Source organism: Microtus oregoni, unplaced genomic scaffold, assembly GCF_018167655.1.
Source record: "Microtus oregoni isolate MIOR12 unplaced genomic scaffold, Mior012 000073F_001, whole genome shotgun sequence".
Classification (NCBI taxonomy): Eukaryota; Metazoa; Chordata; class Mammalia; order Rodentia; family Cricetidae; genus Microtus; species Microtus oregoni.
The window spans coordinates 1921571-1947926 of record NW_024543981.1 but is presented as its reverse complement, the minus strand read 5'-3'; the positions used below and the strand labels follow the sequence as shown (position 1 = coordinate 1947926).

General features: G+C 39.3%; 1 protein-coding gene across 3 annotated transcripts in view; it reads left to right on the top strand.

Moving 5' to 3' along the window:
- Positions 1-26356, top strand: part of Pls3 (plastin 3) — a 98657-nt gene that overhangs the window by 10832 nt on the left and 61469 nt on the right. The window contains exon 1 of one of the 3 annotated variants that reach the window (XM_041642199.1): positions 26066-26111. The exons of the other annotated variants lie outside the window; for them this stretch is intronic. The gene's annotated coding sequence lies outside the window, so the exon portion shown is untranslated. Of the gene's footprint in view, positions 1-26065; positions 26112-26356 lie in introns of those variants that run through there. 3 annotated transcript variants of the gene reach the window in all.

Genomic DNA, 26356 nt, shown 5'->3' with positions numbered 1-26356 from the left:
GGTTTAAATAATCACATCTAATAGTTGTCCTATCGTAATTTAAAAATAGAACCAACTTAATGAAGTTTTAAAGGTTATACCAACAGATTACATGTTCAAAAGTACAAGTAATCTCAAGCATTTTTTAAAAAAATCTGAACTCCAAGTAGTCTAGCTTCTGTTAGCTCTCAAATGAAACTCAGGCTAGCATGTAGCATTGACGGTACCGGCAAGTGAAACCTTCCCAAACTAGAGATCTGTAGAAAGAAGGAAGTTTGGTATGTCTAGTAAATTGAAGTTTATAGGTATAGACATAAAGGAAGGGGGGGATTGAGTCTATAGTTCAGTGGTAGAGTATTTATTTGCCTGGTATATAGCAAGCTCTGTGCTTGGTCCCCAGAAGCAGAAGCCTGTAAATTCCAGCACTTTGGAGGCAGAAAGAAGAGGGTCAAAAGTTCAAGATTACTTTTGAGGCTAGCCTAGAATACATAAGACACTGTCTCCTTAAAAAGGCCTTTAGGCTACTAATAAATAGAAACTTGGGTAAACTATAAAATGTTCTAAAGTACATTTAAGTATCTATCTCTGCCTGTCTGTCTATCTATTACCTATCTAGACAGATATATATCATACATAAATAACTCATGAAGTAATATGAACAACATCTCCTGTGAGTGGTTTTTATAATCCATTCAGTTAACCAAAGTGTTTACTTTTAATTGTGTCCACATGTGTGCATGTGCACTGCATGCATACATAAATGTCCACAGAGCCCAGAAGAGAGCACTGGATTCTCTGAAACTGGAGTTACAGCTAGTTGTAAGCTGCCACGTGGGTGCTAGGAACCAAATCCAGGTCTTCAGTAAGAATAGCCAGTGCTGGTAACTGCTGAGCCATCTCTCCAGCCCTATCATTAAAAAAAGTATTTAATTAAGACTGCTTATGTGCTGAGATGACAAACAGGGAGAAAATAACTCCTGCAATTTAGGAGAAGAAAAAGGCACAAAGGTAATATTGGTTCTCACAAAATCTAAAATTTTTATTATACTAATTAATGTGTGTGCGTGGGCATGCATGCATGTGACATCAGGATAACCTGTGTGAACCGGTTCTTGCCTCCCACCTTGTTGAGGCAGTGTCTCTCTTGTTTCTGCTGCAGCTCTGCTTCTTCCAGTCCAGACGGATGATGCTAAGGTGCTTCTTCTCTCCACTTCCCATTTCTCTGTAGGAGTGATGGCTTTACAGATGTGTATTACCACATCTGGCTTTTTACATTCTTTCCAGGCTTGAACTTGGGCCATCAGATTTGCATGGCTATATCACTTTTACCTGTTGAGACCGATCCTTTCCCTCTTAGAAATATTTTACATGGAGAAATGAATTTAAATATGGTCTTTTTTCCTGAATATAAAATAATTTCTAAATTTAAACTTTGTATGGACAAAGACATTTACTTATATCCCAGTATAATCAAATCTAAACTAAGAACAAATCACATTTAAACATTGTTATTTCTTTGCAATAATTATTACGTCCTAAAAAAGGAGCCCACTATGAGTTAATTTTACTTAAATAGAACATTGCTCAGCCTATAAATGAAGGTCAGCAGACACCAGTGTCTTGGAATAAAATAGCCCTTTGGCTAGAAAATGCGCCACACCCCATTTTGTTTTTACGAAACTAAAATTCTTTCCAGCTTTACGAAATTGGAGATGCTGTGTCCAACTACAGTAGTAGTTGGTTCTGCTGCTGTGGAAATATCCAGATATTCATGTGTACAGAAGCCCTTAGAAAAGTTGGCTTGTATAAGCACTGCTCAACCTTTCTGTAGCTCCTGTTCTCTTAGGTTCTCTCTGACCTGTCTATAAAGTGCAAGTAGGGGGAGCCTAGGCAGTTTGGATGCTCACCTTAGGAGACCTGGATAGAGGTGGGCGGTCCTTGGGCTTCCCACAGGTCAGGGAACCCTGATTGCTCTTTGAGCAGATGAGGGTGGGGGACTTGATCGGGGGAGGGGGAGGGAAATGGGAAGCGGTTGCGGGGAGGAGGCAGAAATCCTTAATAAATAAATAAAAAAAAATAAAGTGCAAGTAGCTCATATAGCTGATGGTGTTAATTTTCTAACTTGCACTTCATGGTTTTCACAGACCTTAGACTGGGTAGGAGTACCTGGGATTTCAGATCTGACAGTTGCTCCCTCTGGTAGGACAGAATCAAAGCAATACATATGGTTTTCTACAAGGGCAGTGAGAAAGTCCTGCCAACTGATGAACTATACAAGTAGGGATTAAGCAAATAAATCCCACGGAAAACCTCTGCTCTGGTCCTTTCATATTGGCCTGACACACAGCAGGTGCCATTTACAGTTTTCCCTTCAAATTCACAAGGAATTGATTCCAGGAACTCTCTCGGATTCTGTTGTTCACAGATATTTCAGCCCCTTATATGAAGTAAGATGGTATTTGCATATAACCCATGCATGGTCTTCATCCTTGTGTGAGGAGGTGAGAACTGAATCAAAGGCATCTCACATTCTAAACTTAACCACTGAGCTACGTTCACACCCCTCTCCCACATACATTAAATCATCTTTAGGTTCCTCAATACCTCATAGAATATCTTAGCAGATGGTTGTTAACTGGATTGTTTATAGAATGAGGACAAGAAAAGATCTATATGAGTTCAACACAGTCAGTCACAGGTCTTTCTGAATGTTTTCCAGCTGGTGTTGGTTGAGCCCATAAGGAGCATATAGGAGTGTACCTATTACACATTATTGGTGAAAAGGAATGACCCTGAAATGTCTGCTGATAGACCTGAAAGTCTGGAGATATGGCTTAGTGGGAGAATGTTCACTGGGTTTAGATTTGATCCCCAGGAAAAAGAAATGATGGAGTGAAGGAAGGAAGAAAAGAAAGAAAAAAACTAAAGATTGGGGCAATAAATCATATTGAAAAAACCCAAATTGGAAGACCATTGATTTATGACACAATGACTTTCTGCCATGGCAATAATCAAATGGTGTTCTTGCTTTTATTTACTTTTTAGCTAATTTATTTACTTACTAAAACTTTTATTGGCATAAGTTCATTGTACAAAATGAAAGAATTAACCATGAAATCTTTATGCAAATACATAATGTACTTTGACAATATTCACCCCAATACCCTCTCCTTTCCTCAACCTCCAACTCTCCTACAGGATTATTTACTCTTTCCAAATAGTCCTTTGAAATTCACATCGTGTGTGTGCGTGTGTGTGTGTGTGTGACACATGCATGCAAATTGCTAGAAGGAAATTCAGAAAAACAATTCAAGATACAAACCTAGGCAACAAACTTTGTTTTCTATTCTTTTAGAAAGAATCATGTAACACAGGATAGGTGTATAGGTATAGGTGGTACTGAAGAGCCAAACTACAGCTGCATGCATTAAGAAAGCACTCTACCGGATTTATCCCATGCTTTTTCAGACCTAGGCCAGCTGGCCTTGGTGAGATCCCAATAGAACATCCCCATTGTCTTAGTGTGTGGGTGCACCCCTCGTGGTCCTGAGTTCCTTGCTCGTGCTCCGTCTCCTTCTGCTCCTGATTTGGACCTTGAGATTTCTGTCCGGTGCTCCCGTGTCCGGACTAGCTGAACATAGCGGACAATGAGGAATACTGAGAATTCAAGAACAATTGCAGTGGGTTTTTGATCCTACTGCACGTACTGGCTTTGTGGTAGCCTAGGCAGTTTGAATGCTCACCTTACGAGACCTGGATAGAGGTGGGCAGTCCTTGGGCTTCCCACAGGTCAGGGAACCCTGATTGCTCTTCGAGCAGATGGGGGGGGGACTTGATCGGGGGAGGGGGAGAGAAATGGGAAGCGGTTGTGGGGACGAGGCAGAAATCCTTAATAAATAAATAAATTTAAAAAAAAAAAAAAGAAAGCACTCTACCAAGTGCTATACATTCAGGCTGGTCTCAAACTCAAAATACTCCTGCCCAAGCCTTCTAAGAACTGGAATCACAGGAATTTATTACCGTATCTGGCTTTAGCTATTTCAGATGATTGATTAGGAGTGAATGCTTTGGATATACCTTGCTTTGTTTCTTGTTTTATGGTTTGGTTTTAGTTTAGTTTGGTTTGGTTTTTCGAGGTAGAGTTTCTTTGTGGAACATCTCTGGTTGTCCTGGAACTTGTTCTGTACACCAGGCTGGTCTTGAACTCACAGACAACTGCCTTCCTCTGCTTCCAGAGTGCTGGGATTAAAGGTGTGCACCACCACCAACCCAGCCTGTTTCTTGTTTTTAGAGACAGTTTCACTATGTAACCCCATTCTGGCTTGAAATTTGGGATGTTGCCCAGGCTATTTTCTAATCTGTAATTCTCCTGCTTTAGCCTCTTTGTATGCTGAAGGTGCAGGCATGTTCCATTACCTACAGATAGATATGATTAGTATCTTCTCTCTTTTCTTTTTAATTTATTTAGTTTATCTGTGTTTTTTGCTTGCATGTACATATGTGCACAATATGCGTGCCTACACCCATGGAGGTCAGAAGTGGGTCTCAGACTCCTTGGAACTGCCGTTGTAGTTGATTGGGTAGAAGCTTCCCTAAGTGGATGCTCAGAACCAAAATCAAGTCCTCTGCAAAAATAAGTGCTCTTACTGGCTGAGTCATCTTTCTGTCCCTCAGTGTGGATGGCATTTACATGGTAAGAACTGCTGAACTTCATTATCAAAAAGGAAGCTAGGATACATTCACATTTTGATAGGTTTATTGAAAAACTGCCCATTCTATCTTCTTCAGATAAACAGTTCAACACTTATTAGTCCATCCCCCATCTTGTATGTCATTACAATCCATTTTCTTTTTTAAAAAATATTTATTTATTGTATTTTATGTGTATGGATGTTTTGCTCTCACATATGTCTTTGTACGACATGCATGCCATGTCCCCACAGAAGTCAGATGAGGGTGTCAGATCCCCTGGAACCAGAGTTAGGTACAGTTGTGAGTCGCCAAGGAAGTGTGTATGCAGAGAATCTCAGACCTGAATGATCACACAAAAACTATATTAATTGCAACACTATTTGGCCAATGGCTCAAGGGTATTTCTAGCTAGGTCTTATAGTTTAAGTGAACTCATTTCTATTAGTCTGTGTATTGCCATGAAGCTGTGGCTTACCAGGTAAAGCTCTGTTCTAGTGTCTTTCTCCCTTGGCAGCTATATGGCAGCTTCCTGACTCTGCCTATTCTCTATATATCTCTGTTCAGATTTCTCACCTTACTATATTTTGCCCTGCCATAGGCTCAAAGAAGATTCTTTATTAACCAATGGTATTCACCGCATACAGAGGGGACTCCCATATCAGGAGTGCTGAAAGTTAAACCTGAGTCTTCTGCAAGAACAAGTGCTCTTAACTGCTGAGTCATTTCTTCAGCCCCCTACAATCCATTTTCATATATATATATTTAGTTCAAACAGAAATGCTGGACTTTCTACCCATAATTCTCCCAAGATACATACTGTCCTAACCCTAAGGGACTGCTAGTCTACTATGCATCTTCATAATTTTTCACTATCCTGGATTTTTATATGAATTGTTTTTTTAGGATTTTTGTGAATTAAGTCTATTTTGCATCTGGCTTCTTCACTTGTTGCAGTGCTATCTATGATCATCCACATTCTCAGGCTTTACTGTTTTTGTATGCCTGATCAATGTTTGGTTATGCAGCTATATCCACCATTCACTCGGGTGGTCATTTGAATTGTTTCTACATTACAGTTATCATAAATGATGGAACACATCAGTATTAAACTTTTACTACAGGCACGATTCTGAGGTAAAAGGTACTGATAAGAATGCCTCATTTATTCCTCCTATGCTGCTAATGTGAATCTTAGCTGTGAATGACTGGCTATTATTTTCTTGTTATTATTCATTATTTGGCTATTAATTTTCTACCTATGTATTTATCAGTGATTTGCTTCTAGTAAAATTTCCCCTTTCCTTGAGTAATGCAAAGTAAATAAAAGATCTTAGTTTTCTTTGGGTGGGGTCAGGCAGGCATTTAAAATGTACTGTTTGATAGATGTTTAGAATGTTCGGTTAAATATGTGTTATTGTTGTTTTAGCCTCTCTGTGTGGCGAAGACTGGCCTCAAACTCATGATCTTTCTGCTTCTCCTTCCCCAGTAACTGGGAATAGAGACACACCACCACACCCAGACACATATTTGTTTCATTACCTTCTTGACTACTGAAGAGCAAAGATAAGCAATGTTAAATAGTAAATGCTTGAAAACAATGGTTATCTTTAACCTAAAGGATTACCGAATGCTTCTATTTTTCAAATGTGTTCACATAGAACAAAAAATTCAAAAGCTACAAAGGACCATAGTATATAGTGAGGAATCCTCTTAATGCTTGACATTTGCAAAAGAGATTTGTGTTTTGTGGTTCAGAAGCACGGTGGTGGAAGGGCTCTGTTGACTTTGTAGGAGTAAATATGAGAGCGGGGAGATGAACTGTTTCAGCTTCGAGCATATCAGGTTCACCACGTGATGTTAGGTGAAAGTAGATGATAGCAAACTAGGTGTGATGGGACACTCCTGTAACCACAGTACTTGGACACTGGCACAGGAGGATTGCCACAAGTTGGGGGCCAATCTGGGCTGTCATGAGATCCTATCTCAAGATCCCTTAGAGGAATTAAGAAAAAAAATAGCTGATAGTCCCTAGAACACTATTTTGCTCTTGTCTTCTAGTAAATTGGAATTAATTGACAGGTGCTGGTGGCACACACCTTTAATCCCAGTACTCAGGAAGCAGAGGCCAGTCTGGGCTACAGAGTGAGTTCTAGGACAGGCTCCAAAGCTACACAGAGAAACTTTGTCTCAAAAAAAAAAAAAAGACAAAGAAAGAAAGAAACTTAACATTCTAGTAGAGGTGGCAATGAAAATAACATTAGTAAAGTATATTCAAGTATTTGTAGTTGTGGCAAATATATTAGAGAAACACTTTAAAGGAAAAGATTTATTTTGGACCACAATTTCAAGCCAAGAGAAGCTGACTCCATTGCTTTGGACTTGAGGTAAGGCAGAATAAGTAGGTCCTTGTGAATGGTGCAGATTACTTCATGTCAGCCAGAAAGGGCAGAAAGAAAGAGACCCGAATCTGAATACTTCCATCAAGAACATGGCCTCGTTGACCTGTTTCCTCAGCACTTTTGTTCAAAAACTTCTATTATCCTGAGTAATGACATCAGATTATGAATATATCATTGATTGTATCTAGTGATTATGCCAGCTCCTTTGAATTTTGGTATAGATCAAAAATTTTTATGCAGGTTAAATACCCTAGTGGATTCAGGAATTGATTATATTTTGGATTTTTATGGTTTTGTTTTTTATTGATAATTTAGTGGGAATAGTTTATCAATATTTATACTAATTTTTGGAAAGACTATGGGAACAATTTTTAAAATGATGTTAGTTGGATTACTGTATATATTTTATTCATTTATTTATTGTTTTGTTTTTTGAGACAGAGTCTCACAAGACAAGCCCTGTGTTGTCTAGAACACCCTAAGTAGACCAGGCTGATCTCAAAGACATAGAAAACTGCCTGTCTCTGCCCCCTAGGTGCTGGGCTTAAATGTGTGCACCACCACACTTGGCTTCTTTATTTAGTTCTGAATTTGATTTTTATTCACTTTATTTTGAGATAAATGTAGGTTCACACATAAATGTGAGAAATGACACAAAGACATTTTGTGTTACCCAATTTCCTCCCATGGTAGCCGCTTGCTAAAACAGGATAATAATATCTATCTCAGGATACTAACATCGATACAGACAGTCAAGATGTAGAACATTCCATCACCTCCAAAGTGTCTTTTGTTCTCCATTTATAACAACACATATTTCCTTCCTTCTTCCACCCCTGTTCCTGAAACCCAGAAATCACCAATATGTTATCTATTTTTATACTTTTTCTCAATTCTGTAATCTATATAATGGGACATTTGGGAATTCGAGTTCTCTCCCTCACTCCCACCTCCCTCTCTTCTCCCACCCTCCTTCTACCCCCTCTATTTCTCTCTTTCTATTTTATTTATATGCAATGCCTTAGAGCCAGGCTAACCTAGCTTGAACTTGTGATCATTCACCCTCAGCGCTTGCTCAGGCATAGGCTACCAAGCCTGGGAATTGGCTTTATTCATTCATTGTATTTTTCTGGTGAGTCTTCCAGAATATTGTACATATCCATTCTTTGTTCCTTTTCATTGCTAAACAGCAGTCTGTGGGTGTGGGTGTATTGCTATTTAACAATGCATCCATTCGAGGACATCTGGACCATTTCCAGCTGTATTTTGTTGTTGCTTAAAAAAAGTGTTCCAACATCTCCACACCCTGGCTGTCTGGTACACGGTTTGTTTTGCACAATCACTCGTGCCTAGGAAATGGACCTTTATTTGTTTATTGGAGGGTGGAATGCATGCGTCATAGCACACATGTGGAATTCAGAGAACAATTTGCAGGAGTTGGTAATTTCCTTCCACCATATTGGCCCCAGGGATTGAACTAAAATCATCCTTGGTTACAAGTGTCTTTACCCACTGAACCATCCTGCTGGGGATTAACTTTTGACTTCAAGTTCCCTAAGCACATGCCCTACCATGGAGCTAAACTCCCTGCTCGTTTCCAAGTTTTTTTATTGATATAAATAAAGGTGCTATAAACATTTGTGTGCAACTACTTGCCCAAATGTAAGTTTTATTTTGGGGAAGTTGTTAGGGTATGAATATGAAATGTCTTGCATAGGATCATATATTGAATACTGGATGGTTCTCCTTTGGAAACTTTAAGAGGTGGAGCCTGTCTGGAGAAAATAGGTCACCGAGGATGTGTTGTTGGGGCTATATTTTGTGCCGTGCACTTCTTGGTCTCTGGTCCTGTCCACTATGAAGAGACTAGTCTCTGCCATGTGCCACTTGTTATGTCCTGAAGTTCTGCCTTACAATAGGCTAAAAGTCAATGGAGGCAAGACCAGGGACTCAGAAACCTCTGAAAGCATGAACCAAAATACTTTGTTCTTCACTTACATTGTTCCTGTCAGATATTTTGTCACAGTTAACTAAAAGTCTAACATGGAGATGACTATCCGAAGAGTACAGTCACTGAGGTGAATGGTAAGTTGATGTCAGTTGTATAAGGAACTGTCAAATTACGGTGGCAGAGCAACTATATTGTTTCCTACTTTTCCAAGCAATGTGTGAATAGTCCAGCTTCCCCCTGTATTTGCCTATCCTTGACGATATCATTGTTTAGTCATTCCATCAAAGGTGTAGTGATAAACCTTCCGTCCTCCCTAATGGCTAATGATTTAAAACATCTTTTCAGGGGTTTATTCTGCGTTTATGTATTCTTATTTGTGTGATGTCTACAAGTCTTTTGTGTTTGTAATTGGGTTATTGTGTGATGTTCAATTTTTAGTGTTCTTTATATGTTATAGGTATCAGTCCTTTGTTAAGATTATGATATACATTGTTTTGTCTGGTTTAAGCAAGGTCTTTCACAGAATGAAAAAAACTGAGACTGGTTACCCAGTTGCCTCTGAGGTTGGTCTTTGATTCTCTACTCACTTGTTTTTAATTCCCTTGCGTTTTGATTATAGGCGTGATCACAAACACCCACCATGCAAAAGCAAAAGAATTTTAATGATTCCCAATATTTTCCAATTAGTAATATTTTAGCAATACTGAAAATTTAAAAATTAGCAATATTTTGTTTTTTTGATGTCATGTCCAAAAATATTTCACCAAATCTGATTGTGGATTGTTTTTCTTCAAATGTTTTCAAAGACTAATTTTTACAATTAGTTCTATGATCCATTTTTAATTTTTCTTGATTTTTAATATTAATTTTTATTTTATATGTCTGGGTGTTTTGCTTGCTCGCATGTCTATGTACATGTACATGTACACTTTATACTTTTAGAGGCTAAAGGAAGGTGTTGAACTTCCTGGAACTAGAATTCTAGATGGTTGTGAGTTGCCATACAGATGCTAGGAATCAAACTGAGGGCCCTTAGAAGAACAGCCAGTGTTCTCAACTGCGAAACCATATCTCAATCCCTACGGCTCTGTTTTGGTTTGCTCTTTGATAACGGTCTTTGATATATAGGTTGGAATGGTCTGGAAGTTGTTATGTATAGGTCAGGTTGGCTTTGAACTCATGTACATACACACTTTTCATAGGCTCCTGGGTGCTGAAATTACAGTATAATCCACCAAAGCCATTTTAAATTAATTTTATATAAGGTTTAAGTACTTGTGTTTTTGTTTGAGATAGAATTTATGTAGCTTATTCTGATTTTTAGCTTACTATAACAGAGGCTGGCTTTAAAATTGTTTGTGATCCTTTTGCCTCCACTTCCTAATTACAGGTATTGCCACCACACCTGACTTTTCTGTATTTTTTTTTGAAAATATTCTTCTTTCATACAATAAATCCTGAGCACAGTCCCTGTTTCCTCCACTTCTCCTAGCCCTCACCTCCCCCTCCCCTAGATCCACTCACCCCTGACTCCTGTAATCTTTCCTCCCCTTCCTTTATTTGCTTATGCTTATCTTCTGGTTCTACCACTATTCCTACATGGGTAGGCTTTTTTGTATTCTTGTCAAAAAAAGATCATTGGCTCATGAAATAGCAATATAGTTCAATGGTTGGCCATATTCATTATTTTATTTTATTTTTTTAAATTTTTCCATTCAAAATTTTCCACCCCTCCTCCTCTCATTCCCCTCCCGCTCCCCTACTCACCTGCCTCTCTCCCCCTCCAGCCTTAACAGAGGACAGGGTGCCCTGCCCTGTGGGAAGTCCAAGACCCTTCCCACTCCATCCAGGCCTAGGAAGCTGTGCATCCAAATAGACTAGGGTCCCGAAAAGTCAGTACAAGCAGTAGAAACAAGTCCCTGTGCCATTATCAATGGCTTCTCAGTCAGCCCCCATCCTCAGCCACATTCAGAGAGTCCGGTTTGATCACATGCTCATTCAGTCCCAGTCCAGCTGGATTTGGTGAGCTCCCATTAGATCAGGCACACTGTCTCAGTGGGTGGTCCACTGACTTCCTTGCTCATCTTCTCCCTCCTGCTCTTCAACTGGACCTTGGGAGCTCATCCCAGTGCTCTGATGAGGGTCTCTGTCTCTATCTCAATCTATCACTGGACGAAGATTCTATGCTGATACTCGAGATAATCATCAGTGTGATTATGGGGCAAGGCCAGTTCAGGCACCCTCTCCTCTGCTGCCCAAGGACCTAGCTGGGGACATTCCCGTGGAAATTTGGGTTTCCCTCTAGAGCCAAGTCTCTTGCCAACCCTGAAATGGCTCCCTTAATGTAGGTATCTTCTTCCCTGCTACTATATCCGCCTTTCCTCCATCTCAGCCCTCCCACTCCCCCAAACTCTCCCCAATCCTTCCCTTCTCTCTCCCCCTCTCCCCTTCCCCCAATCCCACCCCCACCCTTACCCCCATCCCCATGAGGCCATATTAGTATGCAAAAGATGCTGGGTTACATCCACAGTATGCAATACTTGCATGCACTCTCTGACACTGCTTCTGGGCCCTGGCGGAAATAGCTTTCTGTCCTGGGACACACATACAGCACACATATAGAATAAACACAGATGTGTGTGTGCTTGTGCACACACACACACACACACACACACATACACACACACACACACACACACACACACACACAGAGAGAGAGAGAGAGAGAGAGAGAGAGAGAGAGAGAGAGAGAGAGAGAGAGAGAGAGAGATCTGTTGCACATACTTATATAAGTGTTTCTGAGTAGTTCTCTCTTCTGTTCCGGTGTCCCAAGTATTGATGCTCTGTCATCAACAGTGTCTCTTGATGAGTGTAGTTGTATAATATAACTTTAACACTGGGGAAAGTCAATACACTCCCTTGTCTATATGTTTTAGCTAATTTTAGGTTTGTTCCTTGCTGTCATAATTTTTTTAGGAAAAAATTTGCTTGTAACTATAAAGAACTGCACCTCTCAGGCGGTGGTGGTGCATACCTTTAATCCCAGCACTTCGGAGGCAGAGGCAGACAGATATCTGTGAGTATGGGACCAACCTGGTCTACAGAGCTAGCTCCAGGACAGCCAGGACTGTTACACAGAGCAACCATGTCTCAAAATACAGGAAAAAAAGATTTTCACTGAATTTTTTTGGAGGAATTAAATCAATGAATTAGATTTTAGAGATTGTATACATAAATGGCAATGCATTTTCAAATGGTAATTTCATTAAAGAAAACAATTTAGTTCCTTGTCTAGCCTAATGCTAAATCTTGTTTTCTTCAAAAAGAAAACAAACTATCTTTTTTTTCATTATACATCCCAATCCAAGTTCCCACTTCCTCTCCTCCTCCCATTCCCTCCACATACCCTCCCACCCCACCCCCATCCAATCCTCAGAGGGCAGGTCCAGGGCCCTCCCTACTATATCTAGGCTGAGCAAGGCATCCATCCAAAGAGAATAGGTTCCCAAAAAGCCAGTACATGGAGTAGGGATAAATCCTGGTGCCACTGCCTGTGGCCCCTCAGTCTGCACCAGCCATACAAATGTCAACCACATTCAGAGGGACTAGCTTGGTCCTATGCTTGTTCCTTCCTTGTCTGGCTGGAGTTGGTGAGCTCCTATTAGCTCAGGCAAACTGTCTCAGTGGGTGAACCCATCATGGTCTTGACCTCTTTGCTCATGTTCTCATTCCTCCCACTCTTCAACTGGGCTTTGGGAGCTCAGTCCAGTGTTCCCATGCGGGTCTCTGCCTCTGTTTCCATCAGTTGCTGGATGAAGGTTCTATGGTGACATTTAAGATAATCATCAGTCTGACTACAGGGTAAGACCAGTTCAGGCACCCTATCTACTATCACTTAGAGTCTCAGCTGGGGTCATACTGTGGATTCCTTGGAATTTTTCTAGAACCAGGTTTCTTGCTAACCCTATAATGGCTCTCTCATTCAAGATACCTCTTTCCTTGCTCTTGTTTTCTAACCCTGTACCTTTTTTTATGAGATAAAATGTCATATAGCACAAGCTTGCCTTAAATTCTCTCTGTAGTTGAGGATGACTTGGAACTTTTAATATTCCTTCCTCTACCACCAGAGTGCTCAAAGTACAGGTGTGATCCCAGCTCTGCTTTAGGAAGTGCTGGGGACTGTCACCAGGGACTCAGGTGTATGAAACAAGCATTCTGTCAGCCGAGCTCCATACCAACCCCACTGATATCTATTTTTATAGTTTAGAATAATTTTGCCAGGCGTGGTGGCATATGCCCTTAATCCCAGGACTCAGGCAGGTAGATGTCGGTGAGTTTTATGCCAGCCCTAGTATTCATAGATGGCTCTGTGTTAGCCAGGGCTATTTATACGGTCTATTCACAAAATTAAATTTATTCCTTAACTGACAAACAGAAATATAAAAATTATATTCCCACATGATTTGACACATTCATGTGTTGTATAATATATCAAGATACAGGTACCTGCCCCCTCAGCCATGTATTTTTTTTTCAAGTATGTGCCATGGTTGTGTGTACACTGCTTGTGTGTACCGTGGTTGTGTGTGCACTTCTTGTATGTACCCTGGTTGTGTGTGCACTTCTTGTGTGTACCCTGGTTGTGTGTACATTGCTTTACCCTGGTTGTATGTATACTGCTTGTGTGTGCCGTGGTTGGCTTCGAACTCGTATGATTCTCTTCCCTGTTCTTTCTGAGGGCTGGGATTATGTGCATATGATATCCAACTGCTGTTTCTTCATCATTTCTTTATGGCAAACACATTCTTATATTTTTATAAATTTTAAAACATCAAGCGAAAGTGTCTTTTAAAATATAACGTGAATGCCTTTGGAGTTGTCAAGAACTGAAGTTTGTCAAAGGAATGAACCTTTCCTCTTTTGTTGTTTTATAGCTGTCAACATGGGACCCAGAGTCTTATTCCTGCCAGAGCAATATGCTACCACTGAGCCCCAGCCCAGTAATTACATATCCTCTGGGGTAGGTGGGGGTCAGGATAAGATACAGTGTCACACTGAAGCATAGGCTGGCTTTAAACTCATCCTCTCATGGGCTGGAATTTAGATGCTAGCTACCACACAGAGCCAATGCGTTCCTTGATTTAGAATATGTAGCTTTTCTAAATTGTTGATCTTTAGCTTTTCTAAATCACGGATCTTTGCTTGAATTTAAGGATAGTTTTAAGTTTTAGTTGTGGATGTTTTTATTTTATTTAATTTTTTAATTTTTTTGGGTTTTTTTGAGACAGGATCATACTCGGTAGCCGAGGATGGCCTGGAATTTACCATTTGTCTTTATACAGGTAGTCCTCATGATTCTGCCTTTGATTACTCAGATTGTTAGCACAAGCTACAGTGACTGGCTATTTTTGTAATTTGTAAAGACCACCCATTGCAATTGCTTATGAGACTTCCAAACTTCTCGTTGTGCATGCCTCAAGGGAAGTATGGCTTAGCCCATCATTTGCCTCGAACAAATAACAAAATGGGATATGCTATTAAATGGGATTTGGGGCATTACTGTTTGGGAAGTAGTAATAAATCGAAAGTTTTTAAACTAAAACACTTGTGCGTTCTCAGGCTTTCATTATAAATTCTACAAAAATAATACCTTAACAATTACAAAAGCGTCTGGTAAGCTGGTTGACTTGAAAGAACACTGGGAAATTTACTGTCAGGTTGGAACAAAAAACAAAACAAAACAAAACAATGGTGCCTGCCAGACTTATTGTGACTGGGGAACTGGAAAGAAGATGTCACCTTGTTGCATTGGGGTGAGGGAAGATGAAACAATATCATGGTTTCCTTTCTGCCCTGCTTTCTCAAGAAGAGCTTTTATACTCTCTTTATATTTAATAATTTAGCGTGGGCGGCACAGAACAAAATTGTATGGCTCATTTTTCCATCCCGTTTTTTTTTATTCTCATTGCCTTTTATTTCATTTAGTAAAATTTATCATTTGCCCTATAACATTGGGAGAGAGAATTAAGTGATTAGATTCAGAGAGCAAATGTTCTGCTCTCTGTAGGTTGCAACATGAGCGATCTATATTGAAAGCTTCTCTAACATATAGCTCATGGGTCCTAGTGACACTCGTCACAGTGCTGTCTACTATCACTGCTGCCTGTGACATGTGTAATGGCTGTTGTAATAGGTACAGCTTCAGAAAAACCTATCTTTAACAGAAAAAGTCAAATCTGTGAAAGAGAGTGAAGCATAGCAGTTCACACCTGTAATGTGGGGGAGTGAGGCCAGAGGATCACAAGATGAAGCCAGCCTGGTCGCTATAGCAAATTCAAGACTGGCATGGTAGGCTTCATAGTTGAGACTCTGTCTCAATATATATCTAAAGAAGAAAACAAATGGTTAAAAAACTACATGTAGCTTGTGGTATAGTTCAGTGGTTGGGTACAACAGCTACAAGAGCTTGTTGCTGTTGTTTTTAAGAGACAATGATATGGTACTCATTAAAAACAAGTATTCAAGTTGTTTTTCCACATAATTGATTGCATTTTTATGTATTTTCTATTTTCAGGGTTATTTATTTCTTTATTTGCAATGATGGAGATAGAACCAGAGCCTTGCACATACTGGCGTGTCACTCTGACCACTGAGTGGTATCAGTAGCTTTTACTTTTGTCTTTTAAAAATTTACCCTGCAGGGGGTTGGAGAGATGGCTGAGGGGGGGGGGGTGGTTAAGTGCATTGACTTTTTTCAGAGGACCTGGGTTCAATTCCCAGGAGCACATGGCAGCTCACAACTGTCTGTAATTCCAGTTCCAGGGGACCAAACAACTTCATGAATGCAAAATGCCAGTGCACATTAAAAACAATCACCCTGAAAAAACATGAATTCTAAGAGACAGTCATCCTAGAATAGTCAGCCCCAGTGGAAGAACTCTGAAGGTCTCAGCCAGTTTCTGACACAAATGTGTTATTCAGTAAGGGAAGATCAGAAGAACCTTTTGACTTGTGGCAAAATTCATTGTAATGAGATGTGTTTAGCTATACCAGGTTAACAGATTACCAAATGAAATACAAATCAAACAAATCTGGTTGGTTAAAATCCAGACATAGCAATCTGGACCAGCCTGATATTGTGTTGATGAATTCTGCTCTATTCTCAAAGGTATACAATGTAGCTTCTCAGCAAAACTGAAATAAATAAAACTTGTAAATCATCTCTTGTGTATATATATACACACAGTAAGAGCTTATAACCTCTTTATGAGACTGGAATTTTTGTGGCCAATCTTAGGGATGAATCTACATTGTGCTCACAGTTCTGTGTTGAGGAAGATTTAACAATGGCCATTATGTGTAGAAAATAGCAACCATTGTTGCTGTACTAAACTCTGTGAAGATTAAAAAAAAATTAAATGAAGCGAAGAAAACCTTGATGGTAACACACCAAATAAATTAACTAGTGAACAGTGGTTAGAAACAAAATAGAAGCCTCTTGAATTTGACCTAGTAAAGGATGCCTAAAGTGTACAGAAAGCTAAGAGTTGCTTACTTATTTAAAAGAATAATTCCAAAAGTGCACCACACATGTGCGCGTGCATGTGCGCGCGCGCGCGCGCGCACACACACACACACACACACACACACACACACACAACCAAAATTGGATCTTTCAGCTAGTTGTTTTTGTGAAAGCACCAAAAATAATATTCTGGAGAGATACAATGCAGGCTGTGCAAAGCCAAGTCCTAATGACATAGAATTTATTTGGTTTGTGTTTTGAAAGTGTGTGTATATTTGCAAGAATTCCAAGGGAGATTTGAGCGGACACTAGGCAGCTCTTAAGCTGAATGAATGTTGGCAATATCCTGAATGTTTTATTAGACAATGAGGCCACAAGTTTTCTCTGTGAGCTTGTCACTGCAATGGTAGTGGAAGTCAGACTATATTTCCTATGCAAATACATGTGAAATTTCATGAATGCATTTAACACTTCGAAATGATAGCAACATCTGGGAACAAGTAGAAACTGGCATCCTAGAAGCTCTGGTTTCATGTTACCACTTCACCTGAATGAGTCATTTAAAGGGTATTTCATATGCCTTGCTAAGAACTGACAAGGTTCATCTTGGACTAGGGCATGCGGGCAGGAAATGCTAAAACAACGCTTTCTTTTGAAGATTTCTTTCATTATTCCCTGTAAGGTCAAAAAGCAGTTGTAAAGTTTGCAAAGCCAGAGCAGTGATGTCTTGAGAGCTAAATGAGATTTTTTTCTTTCTTGTGGAGCAAGTTTGGTTTGTTCAGTGCCTGCTTGTGTGCCAGGCACTGAGTTAGATGCCGAAGTAGATTGCTAAAGGAAGTACACACACACCCACACACACAAAAAAAAACCCACTGTCCTCATATACATTGTTCAAGGTTAAGGCTCTAGAACTATTTGAAGTCCTTTAATGCATTGCTTAGCCTTTTTAAACCTCCACTGAATGTGTGTTGAACTCTTGAATATTTTATCTGATTTGAATAGGGAAAACTGGACTATTTGTTTGGAATACATTCCAGAAGCTGGTAACTAAAGTAAATATTTTCATTTTTGATCGTCACTGCCATGTTTCCTTTGCAAGTGTTGCATACACCTGTCCTCTTCACTATCTGAGGAATACTATGGGCTTAACTTGTGGATTTATCCCTTAGGATGGGCTTAATTCCATTTTTTGTGGGGGACTGAAAGGACACAGCAGGCTCAAATTAGTGTATAAATTCATTCAGAAATGTGTCTCTGTCATTTGAAGAATTCTAGGATACTCAAGTGTACTTTATAGTCACCGTGGAAAATGAATAGATGACTTATTTTTGCCCGTGTGAGTAGTGTAAGGGCTGACTCAAAGGAGATGCCATGATGGTTCCTGTCCCGAAGGAAAATAAGATGACAGGCTGTGGTGGAAAAACCATGTGTTCATGCCCATATTTGCTCACATCCCTTGTTCATTTCCTTTTATAGAGGAAAACCAAGGAGTCTCTCTTTTTTAAGTTTCCTCTTCATGTTTTCTTTCTCCTAGCATTTCTCTTTTATTTCTTTTTTAAAATTCCATTCTAATAATTTGCAATTTGCTCAGCTGACATTGTGTTTTATAATAGCATGTGTATCACATTAGCATAGTCATAATAGAAATATAATTCCCCTTTTTGGGAATAAGGGTTAATAAATATGGTACATTGGTCTTGAACTCTTGATATAGGAAAGATAAGATTGAATTTGAGCTTCTGATCCCCCTGCCTCCAGCTCCCAAATGGTAAGATTATTGGTGTGCACCACCAGGCCTGATATACTTGGTGCTGAGGACTTATCCCTGAGTGTCATGCATGTTATGCAAGCTCTTTACCAACTAACCTACATTCTCCACCCAATATTACTATATTAATGTGTTTATAGTATAATAGAGTATAGTATAGGTAACGAAGTATAATATAGTATAGTATAGGAAATAAAGTGAAGCATGATAGAACAGGACCCCACTATCCTCCTCTGGTCATCCCATGTGAGCTTACAGGCATGTAAACATGTACACACACATATGTACATATACCACACATGTGCACATACACATACTCAAAAGTTTTGTAAATAAGTGAATTGAATGTTCTTGACATGAAAGGAACAATTGAGTACTTGTTTCACAAGGATAAAATTAGTTAAGTCAAACTGAAAATTATTTGAGATTTGCATTGGCCACCTTTATTTATCAATACTTAGACCTTTTATGCACTGATTTCCTTTCTCCTTTTTCTCCCTTCCACTACTAAGGATGGAGTCTAGCCTCATTAATACAGAAACTTGCACTGTATGTAGCCCAGGGTAAACTGCAATTCACTATGGAGCCACACTGGCCTAAGACTTGAGACAGTCTTCATGCCTTTGCCTTCCAAAGACTGAGATTACAAAGAGGTATGATATGAGTTCCCACACCTGGCTCCATACATAGGGTTTTCTAATGAGATATATGGTATCATTAATTAATATGATTTCTAGGCATCACACAAATGTCAGCATTTAGAATATCTATATAGCTTGATGAAATGATCTTTTACCAGTGATCAGTGCATACTTTTATAAAACAAAATATGGGTAAAATGTCCCACTCAGAATGCAACTAACATAAAAAGGATTTAATTGAAAAGGAAATAAATACAAATCTCAATTTGCTTTTTAAAATAATAGTTGCTTTTTAAAAATGCTATATGGTAGCATACAATGAGTGGTATTACGCTTTTTACATCTTAACATTTTCCCAGCTCTAATTTTAATATGATGATTACATTGATTTAATGGATGCATCAGAAAGTTCTTTGTGGCTTTCAGGTCCAAGCCAAAAAGGTGAGGGAACCATTTAGTTGCTTGGATTTTGCTGTTGTTTCCTTTCCCTTCCACACTCCTACTCCTCCCTTCCTGTTCCTTCCTCCCTTTCCTCCTCCTCCCCTTCCTTTCTGATTCAGAGACAATCAAGATAGAAACGTGGAGAGCATATAAGTTATTTCTTTATATGTTTTTATCAGTGATGAAGAGAATGTGGATGTCTTAAATCGGAAGCTGTTCCATGTGGAACACAGCTAACCCTTTTCTGAGAACTTATATTTTGCACTGAGAAAAGTCCATAATGGTGAACCAGAGCTGCAATCCCAGCTCTTCGGAGGATGGGACAGGGGTATCATGAGTTTGAGGCAAGCCTTTAAGACAAGACCCTGTCTCATCTGAAGATGGTATTGATTGATTTATTTAAACTTTTAGTTTTAGTGCATTGGGGATGTAATTTAATATACAGTTAGAATCCTGGTTTATTTAAGAACATGTTCTTTTATGATTGAAACAGAGCTAATGAATCAATAGTAACATGGAGTTATCCTGGAAATGTTGAAATGAAAGAATTGATACTTATTAATTCTCTGAGAATTTTATACAATGTATTTTGATCATATTTACCCCATCTCTTTCTTTAATTCCTGCCAGATCCAGCCCTACAACGTACACTTCCAACTGTTTGTCCTCTAAAATTAATATATTTTTGTGTCCCATTTCTCTCCTTAAATGTGAAAAAAATCCAGGGGCTGCAGCTGTAGGTCAGTGTAAAAGCATTTGCCTTGCATTCACAAGGCTATAACCTTCGTCCTAAGTACTTGCCTTACAAGCTTATAGCACCGTATCCAGCTACCCCCCACAATTAGCTTCATATTAAAGTTTTTTTCTTTGATCTTTCTGGCCTTTGAATGGTGTAGATTTTTCCACCTTCACACTTTAAATAAATTATAGTATCAGTGTAAGCTGCAAGGTCACATTGTTAAGGCATTTGACTTTGGTGTTTTGTTTGTGATGTTTGTTCCCCTGCCTCTATTTGGATTGGACACAGAGCCTCATACATGACAGGCAAATGTGCTACCACTTAGCTACATTCACAATCATTTATTTTGTTTAATATTTTTATTTTTTGAAATTAAAGTATAGTTATCATTTCCCCAATGTCTTTTTCTCCCTCCAACCCTTCCAGTATATCTCTGTCTTACTCTCAAATTCATGGTCTCTGTTTTTTAAATTGTTGCATATATATGTACATGTATGGTGTATGTTTCTTAATATTTAAATATAACATTATTGGTATGTATAATTTTGTTTGTATGTATATGATTTCAGGGGTGACCACTTGGTATACGATAACTGGTGTGTTCTTCCCTAGGAAAGAATATTTTTGCCCACTCTCAGCATTCCTTAGTTGCTTTTTTTTTTTAAAAAAAAAGATTTGTGTGTGTATATAACTAGATAAGTATCTGAAGGCATGCATGCAGTAAAGTGGTTTTTATATTAGTGGGACAAAAATCCGTGTATTACTTATTTATTGGGTAAACCTAGGTTTGAACTGAGCACAATGGTATAATATGTGCAACTAATACTTTTAGTCTTTAAATATAATTGACCAAAACACTATTTCCTGTGGACTGAATAGCAAATGGACTGGGTTAAGTGAACTTTGCATGTGAAGAGGGAAAAATATGTACTCATCAGAATGTCTAAAAGTCTTTGCATAGTTTGTGCCACCATTTGTTAGATTCTAAAGGAGATATAAGAAGAGAAAATATTTTTCAAATGACTTGTCATTGTAGTTGCACAAATAACATTGCCATTAAATATGAAAGTATGTGTGTGTGTGTGTGTGTGTGTGTGTGTGTGTGTGTGTGTGTGTGTGTAGTGTGTACAGGTGAGTTCAACTCTCCAAGAGGCCAGAAGAAGGCATTATATCCCCTGAGCTAGAGTTACAGCACAACATGGGTACTAAGGACCAAAGGAGTCCTCAGGAATAGCAGCAAATGCTCGGAACTACTGTCTCTTCTCACCAGCCCTGTCAACCATGTTGTTTAGAGACAAGATATTATCCAGACTGGCACAAACTTCTGATCCTCCTACCTCATTTCCCTTCCATTCCCTCACATCTAACTTCATCCTCAGTAACTAGAATTAGAGGCATCTGCACCACATAGCGTTTGTTTTATCTTTGCTTGCTTGCTTGCTTGCTTGCTTGCTTACCTGCTTGCTTGTATATAAACCTTTTGTAATATTGGGGATTGTGCCTAGGACCTGTGTATGTACTAGATACATCCTCTACTACTAAGTAAAGAGGGTTTATTTTGAGACAAGGTCTTCAGTAAGCTAGCCAAGCTACCCGTGTACTTACTCCATATCCCCTCCAGGCCTTGAATTTGCAATCCTTCTGCCTCAGCCTCCCCAGGCCAGGACCACCAAGTGAGTTTTGTTTATCTTTTAGCATCATATCACATGCCTTACAACTGAGCAGCTATGGAAACACTGTAAAGTGTTTACATTCCCAGTGTCAATGCTATGGTCAAGTCTGTAGAAGATAAAGTGAATTAGGATATGGACTAAATATCTGAGGCAGCCTGTGTTTATGGAGGTGGACTGTCATTCTTTGGTATCTCAGAATGCTTAAATTGATGCATGGTTATGCCTTTTTTAACTCTCCAAATATGAAAAAAATGACAGAGCCTTGTTATAGATCAGTGTAAATCACTTGCATGGCAGATACAAGTCCCAGATTCCATTCCAAGAACTGTCGGGGTGGGAGGGAGGAAAAAGAAAAAGATCCCTGAAAGCAGATCCATTTGGGTGTTACAACCAGCCCTGTTTGTGCAACAGGAAGTCAGTGTACCTAATACTGCTTCTAGGATGCATTTCTGAAATGTTCAAATGTGGTTAAAAATGACAGTAGTATAGTAGTCTCCTGTGTGGTATATTGGCTCCTGTTTTATATGGTACATCTCTGTTCATGAATACTTCACTCACTGTGTTAGTTTTTAAGTGACAAAATGGGTGATCTCTTGTTTCTTAAAAGGAAATTAGATCATTGTATCGAGGTGCGTCATTAAGCAGCGTGGGAGGGGCCTCCCTGATACCAGTCACATGCAGAAAAAAAAATAACACAGCAGTGGGTGTGGTGGGGAGCATGACGTTTGAGTGAAAGTTGGAAAAATATGGTCTAAATTTTGTTTTCTAGCTACACATTACACTGCTATGTATATGAAACTCCTGTGACGTTATTGGGTGTGCCTCTTAATATTTCTTTTCCACCCTGAGGGGTGTGTGTGTGAACCTCATTGTTTTGATTGTAAGATCTGAGAGACAATTTGCACGTGCTTTCCCTTGGCTTTCCATTCATCAGGATGAATTGAGAATGTAACATGAAACTTGTTTTCATTCTGTTTGCCTGCTTGTACAAATGTAAAGCTCATTCTTCACCCCTGGCCACCGTCTTCTCTTCCCAAGCCAATTTTCATTACCCGTAGTAAAAACAGGTTCTAGCCACACAGTTACACAATGGGTACATGCAAACAGATAAACTCACCACAGCCCAACTCTTCTTATAGAGCCCCCTATCAGATAGTGAGTGAGAAAGAAATTTACAAAGTGAGCCACATACTAAAAGAAATAAAAAAAAAAACCGGTTGCATTAGCAATACTAAAGAAGTTTCTTTTAGGAAAGGTATGAAGATAGTTTGTTTGGGATTTTTTTTTGTTTATTTGTTGCATTTTTCCCTTTGGCATTTTCTTTTTCCTAAGGCTGGGGGTGGAACCTAGCACCTCTTGGGTGTTAGGGAGGAGAGAGATTAGCATTTGAGTTTGAAAAGCTGGAAAAATATACACTTACCTATGGCCAAAAAAGTCAGAGATACACTTTCTAAGTAACCTATTAGAACCATCTGTAAAAGAGAAAAGACAGTCAATTTTCAAGCTACACATTGTTAGTTTAAAACATTACTTCACCCGGTGCTAATGTTGCACATCTGAAAAGGGTAGCTATGTAGCAATTGGGACAGATCCATCAAAGTGATTTGAGGCAGCTGGTGTGGCTGATGAACAGCTTCTGCTGGAAAACCAACCCAGTATTTCTGGTCTTGTTCTACTGTCTCCTTACCTCTGTGCCAGTATTTTTACCTGCAAAATACACAATAACACTAGCATAGGCACTTTTCTTCCAGTTAATACCAGGGGCTTTGTAGCTCCTCCAGAAGTACTAGGCACCCTTACAGGCCTTGGGGAGATAGTGATAGGTTTGTTTTTGCAAATGGAGAATTTGAAAGGTTGAGAAATTCATATGGGAGTCAGCAATTAAGGCTGGTGAAAAATAAGGTAAGGTGAAGGTGGTGCACACCTTTAATCCCAGCACTCAGGAGGCGGAGGCAGGTGGATCTCTGAGCTCGAGGCCAGCCTGGTCTACAGATCAAGTTCCAGGACAGCCAGGGTTAGGACAGAGAAACACTGTCTCCAAAAAAGGAACGATAAAACCGGACTCGCTGAACATTGTGGACAATGAGGACTACTGAGAACTCAAGAACAATGGCAAGGGGTTTTTGATCCTACTGCACGTACTGACTTTGTGGGAGCCTAGGTAGTTTGGATGCTCACCTTATTAGACCTGGATGGAGGTGGGTGGTCCTTGGACTTCCCACAGGGCAGGGAACCCTGACTGCTCTTTGGGCTGACGAGGGAGGGGGACTTGATTGGGAGGGGAGGGAAATGGGAGGCGGTGGCGGGGAGGAGGCAGAAATCTTAAATAAATAAATAAATAAATAAATAAATAAATAAATGAATGAACGAATAAATAAATAAAAACTGTAATACCTGAAAAAAAAAAAAGGAACGAAAAAAAAATGTCCTCTGGCGTCTCACGGTACTTTCTGTCTCTTCGGGATTGTGTTTCTTTTTTTTTGGTATTTTATGTGGTTTTTTGGTGGGTGCTGTAATGCATGGAAGCATGTCCATTAAGACAATGAAGTGTAATCCAGTATTCGTAGGCAGTGGGAAGTGATGAGGACAGAATGCTGTCTGCCTCTTAATGGGGACTCTCAAGTGACAGTTCCTCTTCACAAGTGAATGCACTGTGAGTCACATCTGTGTGCCGAGAAGCTAATGGATTTTAAGATGCATCACTGGTTTTATATTATTTGGAAAGATCAAGCATATCTGTGATCTCATTTTATTTCCTTCTTATATGGTAGAAAGAGCAGATATTAGTAAACAAGTATTATCTTGGCACATTACAATACTACCCTCCAGTTACTGAACACTATGCTGGATGCTGACACTCTTGCATACTCCCATGTTCCCAGGCAGCCTTTTAAAGGTATTTAGAATTAGTTCCATTTTCACAGATAGTGATGCGTGACTCGGGGAGGCTAAGTGATCTGTTTGGGGCCACAAAGACTTCAAGACTGTCAGATATCTAAGGATCCCATGCTTCCATTCAATTCCTCTCACATTAATAATTTGCGCTGGATCTTCTATAGAAATGGTGATCTGAGCCTAGTCAGTACTGGATTGCTAGTGCAAATAAAAAGTTTTTTTTTTTAATAAGGGTGACTATCCACATCTAGTATTTACCATGATCTTCATTTATGGCATAAACCAACTCATTTAAAATGCTATACACTGTATAAATAGCTATTATAATATGGAATATTTAATATTTTTATTATTTTTTGTTTTATTTTTTGAAAACAGGGTTTCTCTTTGTGACAGAGCAGGCTGGCCTTGAACTCACAGAGATCCACCTGCCTCTCTTTCCCCTGTGGTAGGATTAAAGGTGTGGACTGCCACACCCAGCAAGTATTTCATATTATTATTATTGCTTACAGTGTTAGAGATGGAATCTAAGAGTCTTTGTATACCGGGTCAGCACTGTGTCTGATCCCCCACTCCAGCTCAAAATACATGTGGTCGTCATCATCCTGGCTGGGAAAACCAGGCCAAAGAGTTTAAATATCTTGCCCAAGAACACGTAAAGGTATTAAAATGTGGAGCTGGGCTTCGTACCCAGTCTGACTCTTTACTAAAGTGAGATGGCCTTTTTGATAGAACAGTACTCAGTTCAGCAAGCATCAGCTTTACTCTGTGGTACTGTGCTGGTAGACACTAGAATGTGTCCCATGTCAGAGCTTAGTGTTCTAACAGAACCAGAAGTAAAATAAATGCTGCACCAGCTAGAATATGGAGTATAAATTTTGGATGTGGTTTGGAATAAATAATAGAAAGCATAAGTGTCCCGAGACAGTTACTTTGCCTTTCCAAGTAATGTACTTGACTGTGGATGAGTGGCTTGGACACTGGGGAGAAGCTGTTCTTTGTGTTCTAAAATAAGCAGGTTACTTGGCTACTGCCCAAACTCTAAATAGGTATATAAGGGTTGTAGCTGTTTGACCTGAACCAACTTGCAATTCCCTTGGTTCCCTGTCTGGATTTAAAAGTGGAGTCAAAATGAAAGCATAAAGTTTTCTCTGAAGGTTGTGCTTAAGTTCGAATTTATTCAACCTCTGGCAAAGGACTGCCAGGCATCCAGGAAGGAGATTCGTAAGTATTGTATCATTCCTTTGTCAGGGTGTTCATTTGCTAGCAGGAAGTGTTGTGACTTGCTCTTTAAAGATGCAATTGTAAGAAGAATGTTGGGTTTCCAGATTTCAAGTTCTGGGCGTGGGAGACGGTCCTATTAGTGAGTGCTTCAGGAGACAAAACAGGTTTGCTCCCGTCGGAAAGGGTAAATATTTTCATAGAATTTTTGTAGGTGCTAACTTTTAGGTTACTGAATATTTAAGCCAAGCTTGACTTTGTAAAAATATAAAATTCTTATTTTGTTCTTAGTTGAAGCACTGTAATCACTTTTAAAATTTTGTATAAGTATAGTCAAATTTGTTTGTTTTAAGAAATCTACTCTACTATGTATATTCTGTTGTTTTCTCTCTTTCTTTCAATGTAGGGAATGTTCTCTTTTTTACATTTTGC